Consider the following 15,016-nt stretch of genomic DNA (forward strand, 5'->3'; position numbering starts at 1 on the left):
GTGGTGGAGGAGCGACATCCAACGGTAGAAGAAGAAGAAGGACATTTTATATAGATTATTAATGGATAACCACACCTTTTTGGGTATGTGATCAGTGACTGTACTTTTTCCTGTTACAGTCTTCTCATTGGCTCTTTGCAAATGAGCACGCCGGGGATGTTGAATTCGGCATTTTTGACTGGACAATAATCCAGCGGAACTAACCCAAATTTTACCATCGGGTACCAATGAATTGAGATCTACCGCACATCGCAAAATGTGTCTTTTGAATAGGCCAGAAAATAACCGCCAGAATTCTTAAAGAGGACAATAGCATAATCTGGTATCATCAGTAGCCAGAAAGTAATTTCATAAGATGGTGCACTAAAAAGCTTTGATGATGCAGTGTCGTTGTTTCATCACTTGCATAAAACCCTATGGCCACACGACGTAACGCCCCACGGCGCCTGCTCACGGCAGACGATAATGGTCACAATCAGAGCAATGATTCTCAGCCGCAGATACGGAAATGACACGGCGCTAGATCAGATCCACCAGCGGTCGATGCTAGATCACATCAGTCAGAAGCTCGTTTTACATTGTGCGGACGCTGCGCAAAGTCAATGCTTCTTTAGTAAAGCTTCTTTAGTCGCGTTTCTTGAGTAAAACCGATATTTTGCTTCGGAATTAGAAGTCCACAGACATTTTCTTCTTCATTGGCGGAGACATTGGATTAACGATGCATTTCAATTGATTAAGGTAGGCATCCTTTTTAATTCCTCAGTGTTTTGAAACCGTTACAATGGAATTGGTCTTTGGCATTGTTTGTTTCCTTCGCCGGGATTGCAGTGTGCTCATCGCTAAACCTCGTATTTTCATACATACTTTGATTGAAAACAAGCTGCTCAAAATGAAAAAGATTTCAAAAAGGCTCAATCTTTCCAACATATTCGTCACGAAGGCAACCTTAGCAGCAATCTTTAGTGTCAAACATTGTGAAACGAACCAAAGCTTTAGGAACGAGACTTACCACTAACCCTACGCCGTATTTCTTTACTGTAAAATAACGTTTCTAGTAGCAGTTTCATGTGAAGTGTACGTGGAGACAAAACCGCTAGTTCAATCTTCTGCCCATAGCTCATCTTTTCGCTTCTGAAACGATTGACAACAAAGCTCTTCACTCAGACACTCTAAGATCGTTTTTTCGTTTATTTCTGCTCCTGTACTGTGCCATGTGATAAAAGTGCGATAAAACCTTTGTTCGCAAAGCAAGCCTTACTCATCTACGTCGGTTTAAACCGAGTCAACCTGTAACGTGAAGTCGATAATCGAAGAAGGATCTCATATCAGAGTCTCAAAAAGAGAAATCACTAAGCTTGTCAAATGCGGATTTCGCCGCAATTGGAAACCTGTTCTACTATGAAATTCAACAGAACTTAACGATTTTCACCTTTGGCGATAAAGGAAAAACCTGTCTCATTGAGTTACAAAAACAGTCACTTTTCCGCTCCCGAGTCGATGGATGTCAAATCGTTTTACGGCGATGGCTTTGAAGTGGGTTATCTAAAGATTATGAGAGCTTAGTGAAATTTAATTTAAATTCGAGTTTATTTATTGCTTTATTCGTTAGCACCCGACCAAGGACTTTTTCAATTATACATTGAAAGCTTTCTCAAATTCAAAATGCTGTTGCAATGTGAAATAAAACTTTGAAGCCATAGTACCATTTCCCACACAATATCCTCTGACTTGACATTGGTTTGGTATTAGATTCACAGAACATCGGGTAATGCCACGCACCGTAAAAACCAATAACCAATAAGCACACGTTAGATATTAACAGAGGAACAAATAGACTTCTTGGAGCACAAAATGAGCATAACCAACCAATAGTTGATTCACCATCTACCATTATTGATATCTTAGATGGGGAATGTCGTCCGAATAAGAGACTGAGTGCTTAAAGTATCGCAAAACATCACTCCAGCTGCGTATGAATACGGTGTTCGATACTTGTATTGGAACAATGATATTCACATTGGATCACCAAATTCACAATGTTGTAAACGACCAATTTTACTGAAAATTCCTGAAAAAATTCAATTTTTGGGGGGGGAAATAAAACTTCTTCGGTATATCCAATCAAAACATATTTCTTACGCTTTCTTTTTCCCTGATCATAGTTATTCACAAAATCCGCGAAAAAAAACGGCTGCAAAATTTTGCAGTTTACCTAAATAAGCGCGCTGATAATCAATATTGCAAACGAAATGGCATCTTGACGGCTTTATATAGGAATCATTTTTCTCAGATTTCCAATACCTCGTTTTGGTTTTGGTCGGCTGTTTAATCATGCTCACCTCGTGATTCTTTCACTACGTTCACCGATTTCTGGGGTTCATAGTGTCGTGTGTAGTGTTGACATAGTGGTGAAATTCTACAATCATCATAGCACTATTTCTACCCACTATAAATCGTATTGACTAGGTGATGAGCCTACCTTGATGACCTGGTAACACACCCAGCCAGATCTAGCCGGCCTTGGCCACACGACAGTGTGGATCAGACACGCCCAGTAGGAGGCCACACCTGCACAATCAATACAATTGTCTTAGAAATAGATTGATATCGAGATAGATATCTAATTGTGAGACAACGCCTTGTCATGATAACCTTCGTCATTAGATGACTGTGCTTGTATGATAGCAATAACAATACCTTTTACTTTTCTTAATCGATTTTTTGTACGTTCCTTTTGAAATTCATCTGTAACACATTACAATTTTCCAATCAAAGTTGACATTCCAGAGTTGATAAACTTCTTACAAAGATGTCATAATTCCTACGTTGGCACAGAACAGGCAAACTTCAGTCGGTGCTACTACTGCTAACCTAATACAAGCATCATGCCCAGGCCAAAACTAGATGAAGTTCAGACAATAACATTATATCGTAATAGGGGTAGAATGTTTGACAGAGACATGATTGCTTGTACGACAGGAAATTGCATCGTAATCGACATAGCAACTACTTACTCAGGCAGAAGAGTGGATACATGATAGGTATTGGTGGCTAGATAGTTAAACAGTTACTCTTAAGGTATCAACGGCATGATGGGTAACCATGCACTGTTTTGAAGCATTGAGGAAGGATGATGAATCGATTGGTCTAGAAATACTAACGACATGATGGTTAGCCGATTGGCCTCGAGATATTCATGGAAGGATACTTAACCAAATGATCTTGAAGCCTCATTAAATATGTTTAGATGAGAAGGCATCGTGATTACCTTGTTGAACTACGGTCCTTATCCTGGTTCTGACCGTCGGATCACAGACGTGGCCTTGCACGTTTTTGTATATAGGTCGAGAGGTAAGACACAGAATTCTGAAAACCGCCAGCACCAGGTGATAAAATACCAGGATGAGCGTGTGAAACAACCGGATTTGGGTTCCACCGAAACGCGACGCGATTGGCCGACGTCTTCAGCACTAATCAACGCCAACATCTGCTCGAAGATTGGACACGACCACAGACGATTAGCAGAGGCCATCAACACGGTTCAGTGGTTACATTGCGGGAGATCACGGGTCATTAGAGATAGATAGACACCTCTCAGCCTCATGGGTGGTTTCGGTTATTCTACAGGAAATCACTAGTCAGTACGGAGTGCCATGACTCGCAAGTTGAACTGAGGTTTGTAGTACGACAGTGACGATGACAATGATTTTTGTCAATGACTCAAAACCAGATTAATAGTCGTTGCTGCTCATTATCAAATACAAAACCTTGGAGAACTTGGAGAACTAAAATGTAAACGCATCTGCAGCATTGTTGGCGTAGTAACCTAAACTTCTCAACCATCCATATCCCCGAGGCGTTACAGCATTTAGCATGACAAGCAAATCCGAGATTGCATTTTGGGCTAAATTAGCTGAATCACTGCGTATGTCCTTCGCATCGATCGGAATGGGAGGTAATAATGAAGTTATGCAAAATTTGTGTTCGTGGCATGCAAGACTGGTGTCGTCTGTCTATGATGGCGTCGTGATCGATTTGCAGTTTGGAGTCCACAAGGAGAATTAGTCGTACCTGATTTGTAATGTGAGAGTGAGGTGTACGGCTGTAAAGACCAAGGCCTCCCCTTCCAAGGATGTTCCAGCCCTTTTCACATCGGTTTCTAGTCACGGCACGCTCCATTACTTCAATTGGAACTCAATGAACAAGTTGAGTTTTCTTGTGAAACTGGCGATTCCATCGTTTTATTTCGCCTCAAGGTCACCTTTAAAGTTATTAAGACGACACCATCGTGGTACCGTTGCTTCACACAAGATCCTGCCTGAAGGTCACAATTATCCCCCAAAACGGTCACTTCTGATACCTCAACCTCTCTTTACTTGAGGTGACTAATGGAAGAGCCCTGCTCACAGAAAAAAGCCATGTCTCAGGCTAAAAATCTAAAAACACAGCACAGTGCAATTTTCTGCTCTCAAGGTCGTCAGGTTTACATACATCTGTTGTGTCTCACGCCTTCTGAGTGTGATTGTCAGTTGTCCCTCAGATGAGGACCAAGCTGCCTGTGTGTAACAACTTCTCAGCTAGGGTCTGCTGTAAGACACCTGCTCCTTTCACAGAATAAGAGATGGAACATTTCATGATGATAGCCTTAATGGCTGTCGGGATTAGCCCGCATTCGATTTTCAGTCAAATACTCCTCAGATTAGCTTTATAACAAACACAGATGGCATGATGTCCTGAAAAATATTCTGAAGTGTTATCTTCTCTTGAGAACACTAGGTTTTACAAACACTTGCCTTCAAGGTTCTCGGATCCGGTAATGACCTATATCTCAAACGATCTTTTACTGTAAAGGTCAAATTTAGACTAGTTTGGCCACGATACTACTCGCAGCCAGGTTGGGATTTTGACCTGCAGCAAAGATTCTTGGGCAAGAACTTCCCCGTATCAACACCAGCACATCCAATGGCGCGGATATGGCTTTACCGCTTTGATCACAGCCTGTCAGCTTACTAACGGCTTATCCTTCTTGGCACGACCAAATGAATCATCAACAAAGATAATCCCACCTCTAAGACAGAGACTAGATCAGAAGAGATCAAAACCACAAGGCCCGAGCATCCACATTCTCAAGAACATCTGGAACTCAAGAAAGATCGCCGCGACAACAACCACGAGGTTTTTTAAATTGAATGTGGAATCCATCATGCTGTATGACTCGGAGACATGACGAACAACCAGAACGAAGAAACTCCAAGTCTTTATCCTTTGCGAGTTGATCGGTGTCGTCAACATATCCTGCACCTGCTGCACTGACAAAGCCAAGACAGGGGATAACTTGTTCCTGCAAAAAATCGTCAATGACAAGCCGACTTGTTTAGCCTTCTTCTCTTGGTAAAATATTGCCCTGGCGTGAGATAACATGTTACCATGATAAAGAATCATTACAGCTTGCCTTTGAGGATTTATTAAAAAGATATAACACAAAAGGCTCTGTGTCAGGAGAACCTTACAAACATTCAATATTTCTGTTACTCTCTTGACCTTTGATACAGTTTTATCGCTTTATGTCATAGGCCTGGAGAAATTGAACCTCTAATTTTTTTTCAAAAGGTTTTTAAAAAATTAGACAGCACGGATGTAAAACATAAACCCTTCGTGAAAGAGAGGCATCGTGCCTCTATTTCATTAACTTTCTCATTTCCTAAAGCGCTGGAAATGCGAGACACGGCATCCTTTGGAAATGTACGACCCACTGGTTCATGTGACAGATTGGCTGTTAACTCACCAGTTGAACAAACAAGGAGAGGCGCGGATCTGCTCAGCCATCGAGGTTTGGATCACGCGAACGGGTCGTATTCTAGCTGAGAGGCAGGTGTAATAGTACGAAAGTGATGGTAACTTAATCCGAGACACGATATTAATTATCAATTCCTTGCGCCTAGAGTGTGATATTTGTGAGACATCGCAGAAACCACGGATGTAGAGCAAATACATCCATGCAGAAACCGAATACACAAACATTGAAATTCACGTGAAATTCACGCTTTTACGTGGACAGACCCTGCTGAATGCGCTTCGTCATATCAGACTATTCAGGGGATGTTAAGAAACAGCCAACGAGCTCACTGAACGTGAACTTCAAGCGACCATCCACCTCTTGAGCCTCTCTAGGCAGCTATTTGGCAACTGACAACTGTTTTCGATTCACCCGTAAATGATGTAACCGAAGTTCCGTTGATGTAAATGCTAAAATGAGCATATGCCCGTTTTAGTCTCCATTCAGAGTAAAACAAGACGTCAATTCTATGTCTGTATTCCTCAAGCAACTGGTTCAGATTCACCCATAACGATGTTATTGACGCTTCGTTACCAATACAGCCACCCAAAATGATATTCATACAGACAGTAAGTCAATGTGTGTACGGGGTCTTTCAGAGTACATAGTGAGTGAACACATAAACCTCGTACAAGGTAGTATTCCGGGCCACTGGCCCAGCATCGCTAGTAAAGATGTAACGCTTATGACCATCTCGTGAATATGCTTTCCTTTCACCACCAGTTCATCAAAGTTTCCGTCAGAGTTGGTGTAGCGTAAACGAATGGCCAGGGACAAATGAGGCTGATGGCAAGCTGTAGGCAGGCTTTCTTGGTGATCGTACCGCATCCAAGATCAAATCGCAGTGCTATGATTTCCTGGTTGGGTATATCAGCAAGGCCTACCCTGGTATGAAAACCGGCACATGATAATGTGTATCTGGGTACGTACAGGTTTCTTTCAGTGGAACTTCTGGTCAGAAACTAGTGACCTTCACCTTCCGACGCGTTTATAGATAGATGCCTGTATCGCCACGGATACTACTGGTGAGTATGTTACTGACGCTTCGTTATCTTATTACCACGCTCGTGAAGCTTTCATTATTGCTAGCTCATTAGTGCCTCCGTCGGCGTTCGACCAGTGGACGCGAATGACCAAGGACACAATAAAAAGGAAGGTAAGCTTTGGTCAAGCTTTCTTAGTGATCGTATCAAGAAATCATGATACCTTTGCGAGTTGCTCAGCATACGAACGATAATGTGGTCACTGCCTTACAGATACGGAATCTTTGTTCTTACTCTCTTAATATGCCCAGTCAAAAGGATCGTGAAACGATATTAGAGATGCCAAGATTTAGCACAAGGACTGGACGCAACAAAATTTTGGGAACTGCTCAGTTAAGAACAATCTAAGACTATTGTCCGCCAGGCCTGACAGTGCTGCTGAGACGCCGCGTCCAATTAGCATTACGTGATGTACCCCTCATTAAGGGCTCATTACACATTCCCAGAAAACTTACTCCTGGAAATCACAGGGGACTGATATCCCCGAGCGACGAGGTGCACAATATGGTCTCCCATGACCTTGGCGTGAGTGGTCGCATCCAGCAACCTGGTATGATGATTAGTTAGTTCGGTCAAGGCAGCAGTGACATGAATGCTGGAATTTAGTTCTCATACTCAGATGACCTTGGTCGCATTATGGGTCATCATCAGTTGTTTCCAGGATTTGCTTCAGTTATAACAAGACAGTGAACCACGTGCCGGAGCCCTTTCGAATTCATATTATCAAATAGATGCGCCGATAGGCGAAGCATGTTATCCTAAGTGAACAAAGAACATGGCAAAACAGCCATCCCGGCCCAGAGCTGGCAATTAATTAGTAGGTCAAAGAATAGGCCACCTGGGTATCCGTATTACAAAGGTGGACCATAGCACTTTCATCAATCAACCTAATGGATATTTCTAATGGCTCTGATCAGGTAGTTACAAAGGACAGCACGAAGGTACATGAATTATATTAATGGGGAAGCACGAGTTCTCCCAATGTCCCTGATGTCGTTCTTAATTGGTTTTCGTGTTTTGGTTCGTGACTGGTGTAGACATGTACGTCATGTTAGTCATACTTTATTCATGGTTATGGGTGCAAGCCAACAGATTATAAGAGCCAAGAGATGATCACCAAACGTCTCAGACGAAGACGTGAAACATGCTTTTCATTTTATTTCCACTACCCTAATTCCACGAGCAGATTGAAAGCTTTCAGGTTAAACATGTTCCACTGATGTCAAATTTGGATGATAAAAAACTTTTGTTGGAGATAATATTCGAATTGCAACTACAGTACATACTAGGAGGAAATTTCTATTGAACAACTTTACCACACTTCAGTGATAATATGAACTCCCATTATAACAAAATCTCATCCAAGATTCATATGAATTTGTACAAGTGGATTGAGACGAAAAAATCCTAATATCAGATCCCACAATATCACCGCCAGAACGAACGTGACTTAAAGATTAAATAGAGATTTTTTAAACTTACCCCAGATTGCTTTGAACAATGCACCGCTTATTAATTGAGAAAATCATTCATGGAACATTTACCGCAGGAAAGCGCTTCATTTTGATTCAGAATCAGAATAAGCCGACTCGACGCCTTTGAAGTTGAAATTAATCGCGGATTCCATTTAGAAGCAATGATGGAGGGAAGAAATGAAATGTTCTTTCAGTGGGTGATTTTGATTGCTTGTCTATCAAGTTGTGGAACTTACCGTGATTAAAATGTGCAAGTTGTTTCAACAGGGTTTATCTGCGTTGAAACTAAGTCATTTGTACATACTAACGTATTCTGCTGATGCCTTCTATTATGGTCAACTACATCGTGTTTCCGATCATTGACCCGAAAAAAATGAAGATACGACAGACATTCGAAGACTTAAATGTAGCTAAGCATTGCTAAGCACATCTCCAATCTGAACAGATCATGATCCACCACATCTCGTCGAATGTGTGACAAGAAATTTTAGCACACGAGATACCTATCAAATTCGCATGTATTATCATTGGCATAAAAATCATAACATGTTAGGCATTCGTGTAACTCATTTTGCGAGAAATACGAGTTGTAAGGCATCTCAAGATTTTTATGGTGATCGGATCGCTGATGGGAAATCAGCATTTCTGTAGATTCACGTCTGAAAATAGGTAATTATCAGATCAAAGAGGACGTAAATGGTAGCAGCGAATACTCCGACTTGAAATTCGATAAGAATTCGAGGCTGTGTATGGCCACGAATTTCTCCAAAGAATAGTCGACTGAGGTAAACGTATTTGAAGTTACTTAAGTGTTAATCGAAACACATACGTCGATATTAACACCTAACTCTTATACTTCACACTAGGTCTTAATTATTATTATTACTGTAAAATCTTTTTGTGAAATGAATAAGCCAGGCACTTTCTATTCCCTCAGCGTCTGTGTATATCACAATATGTAGCGAAATCTATTTCTTCTTCCTTCACATCCATCTTCAATGTCGACTCGGCTGGTGGTATATTGATCTGTCGGAGTAGAAATATTGAGAATCAGGCCAACTCGACGCAAACTGCATGGTACTTGATTAAAATGCCAGCACAGTATACACTGTGGGGGGCGCTTTAATTAATCTCAAGCGCAAATGGATGGGAATTTGAAATAGCTATGCGGATTAAGCTTGGTAAGGCTGGTAAATTAACACTGCATAACACGGTTAATCAATCTATCAAGAAAAGACTGCAGAGAAAAGAGGAACACCAGAAGGCCACATCAACCAACCTTAATGTTTGATGAGCCCTTCTAAATTTGTTGATGAAAATCGTCAACATCAAACAAATGAACTTACAAATCGATCTAATGATCAATGCTTTATGGTAACTTTTTCTCGGACAGCAATACTTCTCCAAATGACTTCACAATCTCAGTTCACCATCCGATATTGCATTGCATATTTATTGCTCCCCTGGCAAAGGTAAGTCGCTACACCGACAATTCATTATACTTAATGTCATTGGTAATGAGGTGCAGCTTAAAATGCCCGAGTTATAATCCAGATGAGAAAATAATAGCCGGTGTGTTATAATTTGGATGAGAAAATAACGGCCAGCAATTATGGAGAGTTCGGCTCTGTATCATGAAAATGAATCATGGGGATAATGGGAAACGCGTATGTCAGATTCTATTCGGATCAGCTATCTGAAAACTTGGGTTGAGACGATAAGCATTCGATGCGATGGAAATACTTCTTAATACTTACCGTAAAACTTTTATACTTAAAACTTAAGTTTTAATTGCGTTATAACTGTTGTTTGATATGAGTTGCCTAATAACTAGTAAGTAAATAAAAACCCACTGATGTATGTTTATGCAATTAAGTTGAAAATAATTTTCAATATTTTAATAGAAAACGCACCCGACGGCCGTCTTTGCTCTTAAGTGTAACCACGGTGACGATTTCCAGCACCGCTTTCTTTCAAAGAAATTTAATCATCATCAACTTCTCTCCCTCTAATAGAATAAGAGCTAATGTAAATTATCCCCCAAGCAGTTTTGATTAATCAAGCAGGGATGTTTGGTGAGATGGAGATTTTAAAGCTAGGTTTTATGAGAGAAATGTGTTGATGTATCGCTAAGCCATACATACTTGTAGAGGATAGTTAATAGCATTAGTTAAAAGTTTTCAAATTCGACATACATGCAGTTTTTTTAAGGCGTAACGTCTCTGCTTTGTCTGTCGCAGTCACATTTGATAAAGATATTCATAAAAAGATATTACAAGACTGAGCAAGCCCGAAAGTTTCATAATAACCGAGAAAATTGTATGACCAATTCGACCATCTTGTCAATTTGCTGCTGGGAAAATGCGACAAAATGCGCCGGCTAATATCCGGTGCTCCGTTTCCGTACCTTATCCGATTAATTGGGGGCGATATTTCGAAAATGTTATTTCCCGTCATGCACACGGCAAGACGTATGATTAATAAAGTAAGATTATTTCTGGTTCTGGCGAGATTAATTTCGATATGGCTGTGACAGCCCGTCTATGGTAGAATGAGCCGAACTGTTATGACGCCAACATAACAAAAACACACAGTTATATGATTAATTAAGCAAAGCCGGATCGAATAGAAAATGATACTGTAAAATATCTAAAGTACGCGAGCGTCAAATATTTGGGATTTTGCGTGTAATCTCGATTCGCCAACATAAGAACCTTAATTTTACCCGGTTATTTTATATCAGCTTCACGACCGAGATAAGAGCGGAAAACGATGGTACCGGATCCTACGCTAATGCTTTAAGAATAGACAACCTTTGAATCCAAGCCACCCTGGACATCACTGGAGAAACATCAAAGTGCTGGAACATTATCAAAAAAATGCCCTCCTTAATACTGACTGGCCATTAGATTGTAACACGATGCACGGAAGCTTCAAAAGAGTATACAAGTGGTGTAGTGATCAACCTGCTGCCCTGGCAACGCCCACGCTGTGGAACATCTAAGATCAGCGATATCTTATTAGAGAAAGAGAAATCGACATGCTATAGTTATGAGAATAGTACCAGTTCAATAGGTAGGAGGTCAGAAAATGAAAGATATTTGACTGCAGGACTGAATGTAGTCATCAAGGGAAATCATGTTGCGGATATTGTTCAAGCAAAGTATTTTTTGTACATTTCTCAAGATAATGCCATCGTGATTCTCAACTCACCATCAAGACGTTGGCGTAAGATGAACTGAAGAATAACAGCGAGAGCGAGAATTCAAACACTGTAAGAGATAGCACTTGTAACCTTCACGTAACTCTGTAGTCTTCGTATTCGTGCTCTTTTTTCGAGAATGACATTCAGGTCGACTCAAGTGTTCTGGTCTCTCCTTGCTCTAGAAGTAGAAGATAAAGAGAAGCCGAACTTTCCCCATAGTAACTTGAGATATTGTTTTCCTACAAATCTATGAAAAATACCCGATATATCGGAATATGCTTTTATCATTCCAATCCAACCAATTAGTGTGCTTCCCGATTCGTCAAAATACATGTACATACGACGTGTACATGCGAGTACTGTTCCAATGGCGGGTCTGACCGTCTACATATTTCATTTTCTAATATAGTGAGTGCGGATACCAACGTGGAATTTGACTTATAACGCTGGAGCCGGGGCGTGTCTTCTCTATAACAGATATTGAACCTGAGAATCCACTCGGATCACCCGTTCCGTGTCCAACTATCGGATGATGAAACACACCACTGGGACTCATTTTCTTTTAGAATGACTAGAAAGTAATTAATCACTTATTACAAATAGCGTTCTTTTAGAGCGTTTAATAACTGAAATATCCATCATTCTGGACATGCCGGCATCTCGAGGGAAATTATGAGACGAGCAATATTGATTCATGATTAAAGATGTAAAAAAGCATCCTTGTCGTATTTAACGCAGTCTCTAACGTAGTGGCAGTGGCATATATCCATCCCAAAGCTTTGTTCAAAATCCACGGCTAACTACATAAAAACTTTCGCGGAATACCTTATCCCAAGATTAGATTGCTCATACTGCCTGGATTTCGAGTAGCGGCACTTTCGACTCTGTCAAGGACCTATCATTTCTCTTTCGGGTGCTTACATCGATATCCAGTCCTCTGATACACTGGCGAAGTACCCCAGAACAATTCTAGACAAATCCTCTCTTGCCTCTTATATCAAGTAATGTCTTTGGCGATGGCCAGAATGACATAGTAGCTCTCGAGAAACCATCAAATACTTGTCGTATCTGCGCAGAGTAACCCGATGCCTTCTAATGGTACCATCGCCTCGAGTTTCACCCAATACCACTACACCCCCATTAATTGTCACTTCTCCTTGTCACAATTATGAACAATCTTGTGCCAACTCAGTAACGTAGTGTTCCGTGTTCTCCACGTGACTCTTTTTCAAAAGAAGGAGTAGAGACACTTTGGGATTTCTTCCTTGATAATCGATCATTCGATCAAGGCTCTAGGACCCCTGTTTCATCCTGAAACACCAGTCATATCCTCTTGTGTGATACTTGACTGATAACAAACCTGAGGTGTCCTGCTTAAAAGTTTCGTCCATCCTTGGTTGTAACGTATTGCAAATGAGGTCTATCAAATGCTATAGTCATTGCCCTTATTTGCTGATGTAGTTAGCTATTTCGAGTGACGTAGTGCCACTCGACTGCCAGCAGACTCTTGTTGCGTCTCCTTGGACTAAACCATTTACAAGGCGCATTGTGGTCTCAAGAACCACACTTAACTCAAGATGACGTATTGACACTTTCTCCACGAGAGCCTTACTATGGAGACTCTTGAAGAGCACTACAAAAGTCACCGGCGGCACTTGTAGCAAATCGGGCGTAGATTGCTCCCGATACAGACTAAATCAATTCCTCATTTGGCGGCCAAATAACGCGATGCTCATTTTACTAGCAAATCACATTGCCTTTTCTCGCAATAGCTCAGGGTCCCAGCGCGCCGTGTTGGCCACTTCAGTGTTATCATATTAATTTCGTGAGATGGGGTTCTGATTGGCGCCGAGCGGCAACAAATCAACCTGGTCCCTGTCGTCCGTGGCCGCCATTGCATGTTATCGATAAAGTAGTTCCCGATCCAACGATTACCTTTGACAAATTTGCTGTATAAGCATTTCCACGAAAAAGTTGAAGAAGAAACAGGGAACCAGGATAACTTCATCACTGGCTTGATTGGACGCGCACTGTACGTGATTGGCCGTTTATCACGCGCACGCTGCCATCGTGGGGGCCTGATGAGAAGACCAGATAATATTACCACGATTTGAGTTACTAACTGAATAAACAGCAAACTTTCAGTTTATGGGGACAGCGTAATCCAATCTGGGGTACGCTTCACATCGTTTACACGTCGGTACCGTGTAATATACTCCAATTAGGGTTATTTAAGACTCATTTGGCGGCCTGCTGATATCGCTAGGAATATTCACAGCTCATTTTGTATCATTATGAGAAGTCCAAAAACATCCGAGAGTCATTTCTCCACCCTTGATGGGAAGAAATCTCAGAGTTTCATATCGTGCCATTTACGTCCGGTGAGATAAATCGATTTACCTTGCAATGTCAGCTGCTCGGAGATTCAGGAAAACAGAAGGCCTAGCCCTGAAAATGCCCTATGTGGAGTTTTTCCAAGTCAAGTTTTTACGCGATGTGGCGTGAAAATACAACTAAGTAAAGCAATTTGGTCAGAATCGTTATTTACACTTTCCATTCTAAATAAACTACCCTGCATCTTATGACTACGATTACAAATTTAACCACAAAAACGCAACATACCCAGAATTCATTTAGTGTCACGAAATGACAATACCAATTTTGCAATGAGATACTTTTTTCCCACCATCGGTAAATGGAAAGATAAAATTGGATTTCGCGCTGCGTTGCTGTGGCACCGAAATCGAATTTCAGCATCGTTAGCTTATTTCTCCTAGGAGCAAAGACGCTTTGAAAATGAGGCAAAAAAGCAAAAAAGCAAAAAAAATTGTATTCTTCTTTCTTGTGACAGTGAGCGTGTGAATTTCACATTAAATTGTAAGTTACATTTTTTGCGCCCATATGTGTTTGTCACTGCAGACTTGATGCTGTAGGGTTTTACATCAGCATTGCGAGCGAGTCCTCTTGGGTCGACGCACTGGTCATCATGTGCCATTCGAAGAGGCAAGGCCTTAGTGTTTGCCAGGGTGTTCATTCCATTCGACAAAAACAGTTTCATCTTGTTGTTAGACGACAGATTATTGTGTACGTCTAATCCAAAAAATCGCATTAGAACGCGATGTTGATGTGGAATCTGTTCCACAGCCTGCCCCCAGCGGTCTTAGATTTCTTTCACACACATCCTTTCTCCTGACTTTATATCAGATTCTTTCTCAGAGAGATGCTGCATTTGGAGGAAAAATCCAATTAGTTCTTCTTAGTAATTTTCTCCTGAGCCTCAAAGGGTAAAACCAAATCTCTATCGGTTACATCCTAATGTGAATAATAAGCAACGGGAATACCCATTCCGATGCTAAAGTCTCCATTCGGGCGAAATTTATGTCAAGTGATGAATTAATCAGGCTCGTTAATTGGCCAATTTCAAATTATGGAAATGGAGATGCGATATTCAATAATG

At 41.0% G+C, this 15,016-nt stretch overlaps 1 protein-coding gene across 1 annotated transcript in view; it reads left to right on the forward strand.

The window, feature by feature from the left end:
- The first annotated feature begins 512 nt into the window (after window positions 1-512).
- LOC135500830 (neuropeptides B/W receptor type 1-like) overlaps window positions 513-15,016 on the forward strand; it is a 62,865-nt gene continuing 48,361 nt past the window's right edge. The window contains exon 1 of the mRNA XM_064792489.1: window positions 513-738. The gene's annotated coding sequence lies outside the window, so the exon portion shown is untranslated. The remainder of the gene's footprint in view (window positions 739-15,016) is intronic.

The sequence above is a fragment of the Lineus longissimus genome, chromosome 16, assembly GCF_910592395.1.
Source record: "Lineus longissimus chromosome 16, tnLinLong1.2, whole genome shotgun sequence".
Lineage (NCBI taxonomy): Eukaryota > Metazoa > Nemertea > Pilidiophora > Heteronemertea > Lineidae > Lineus > Lineus longissimus.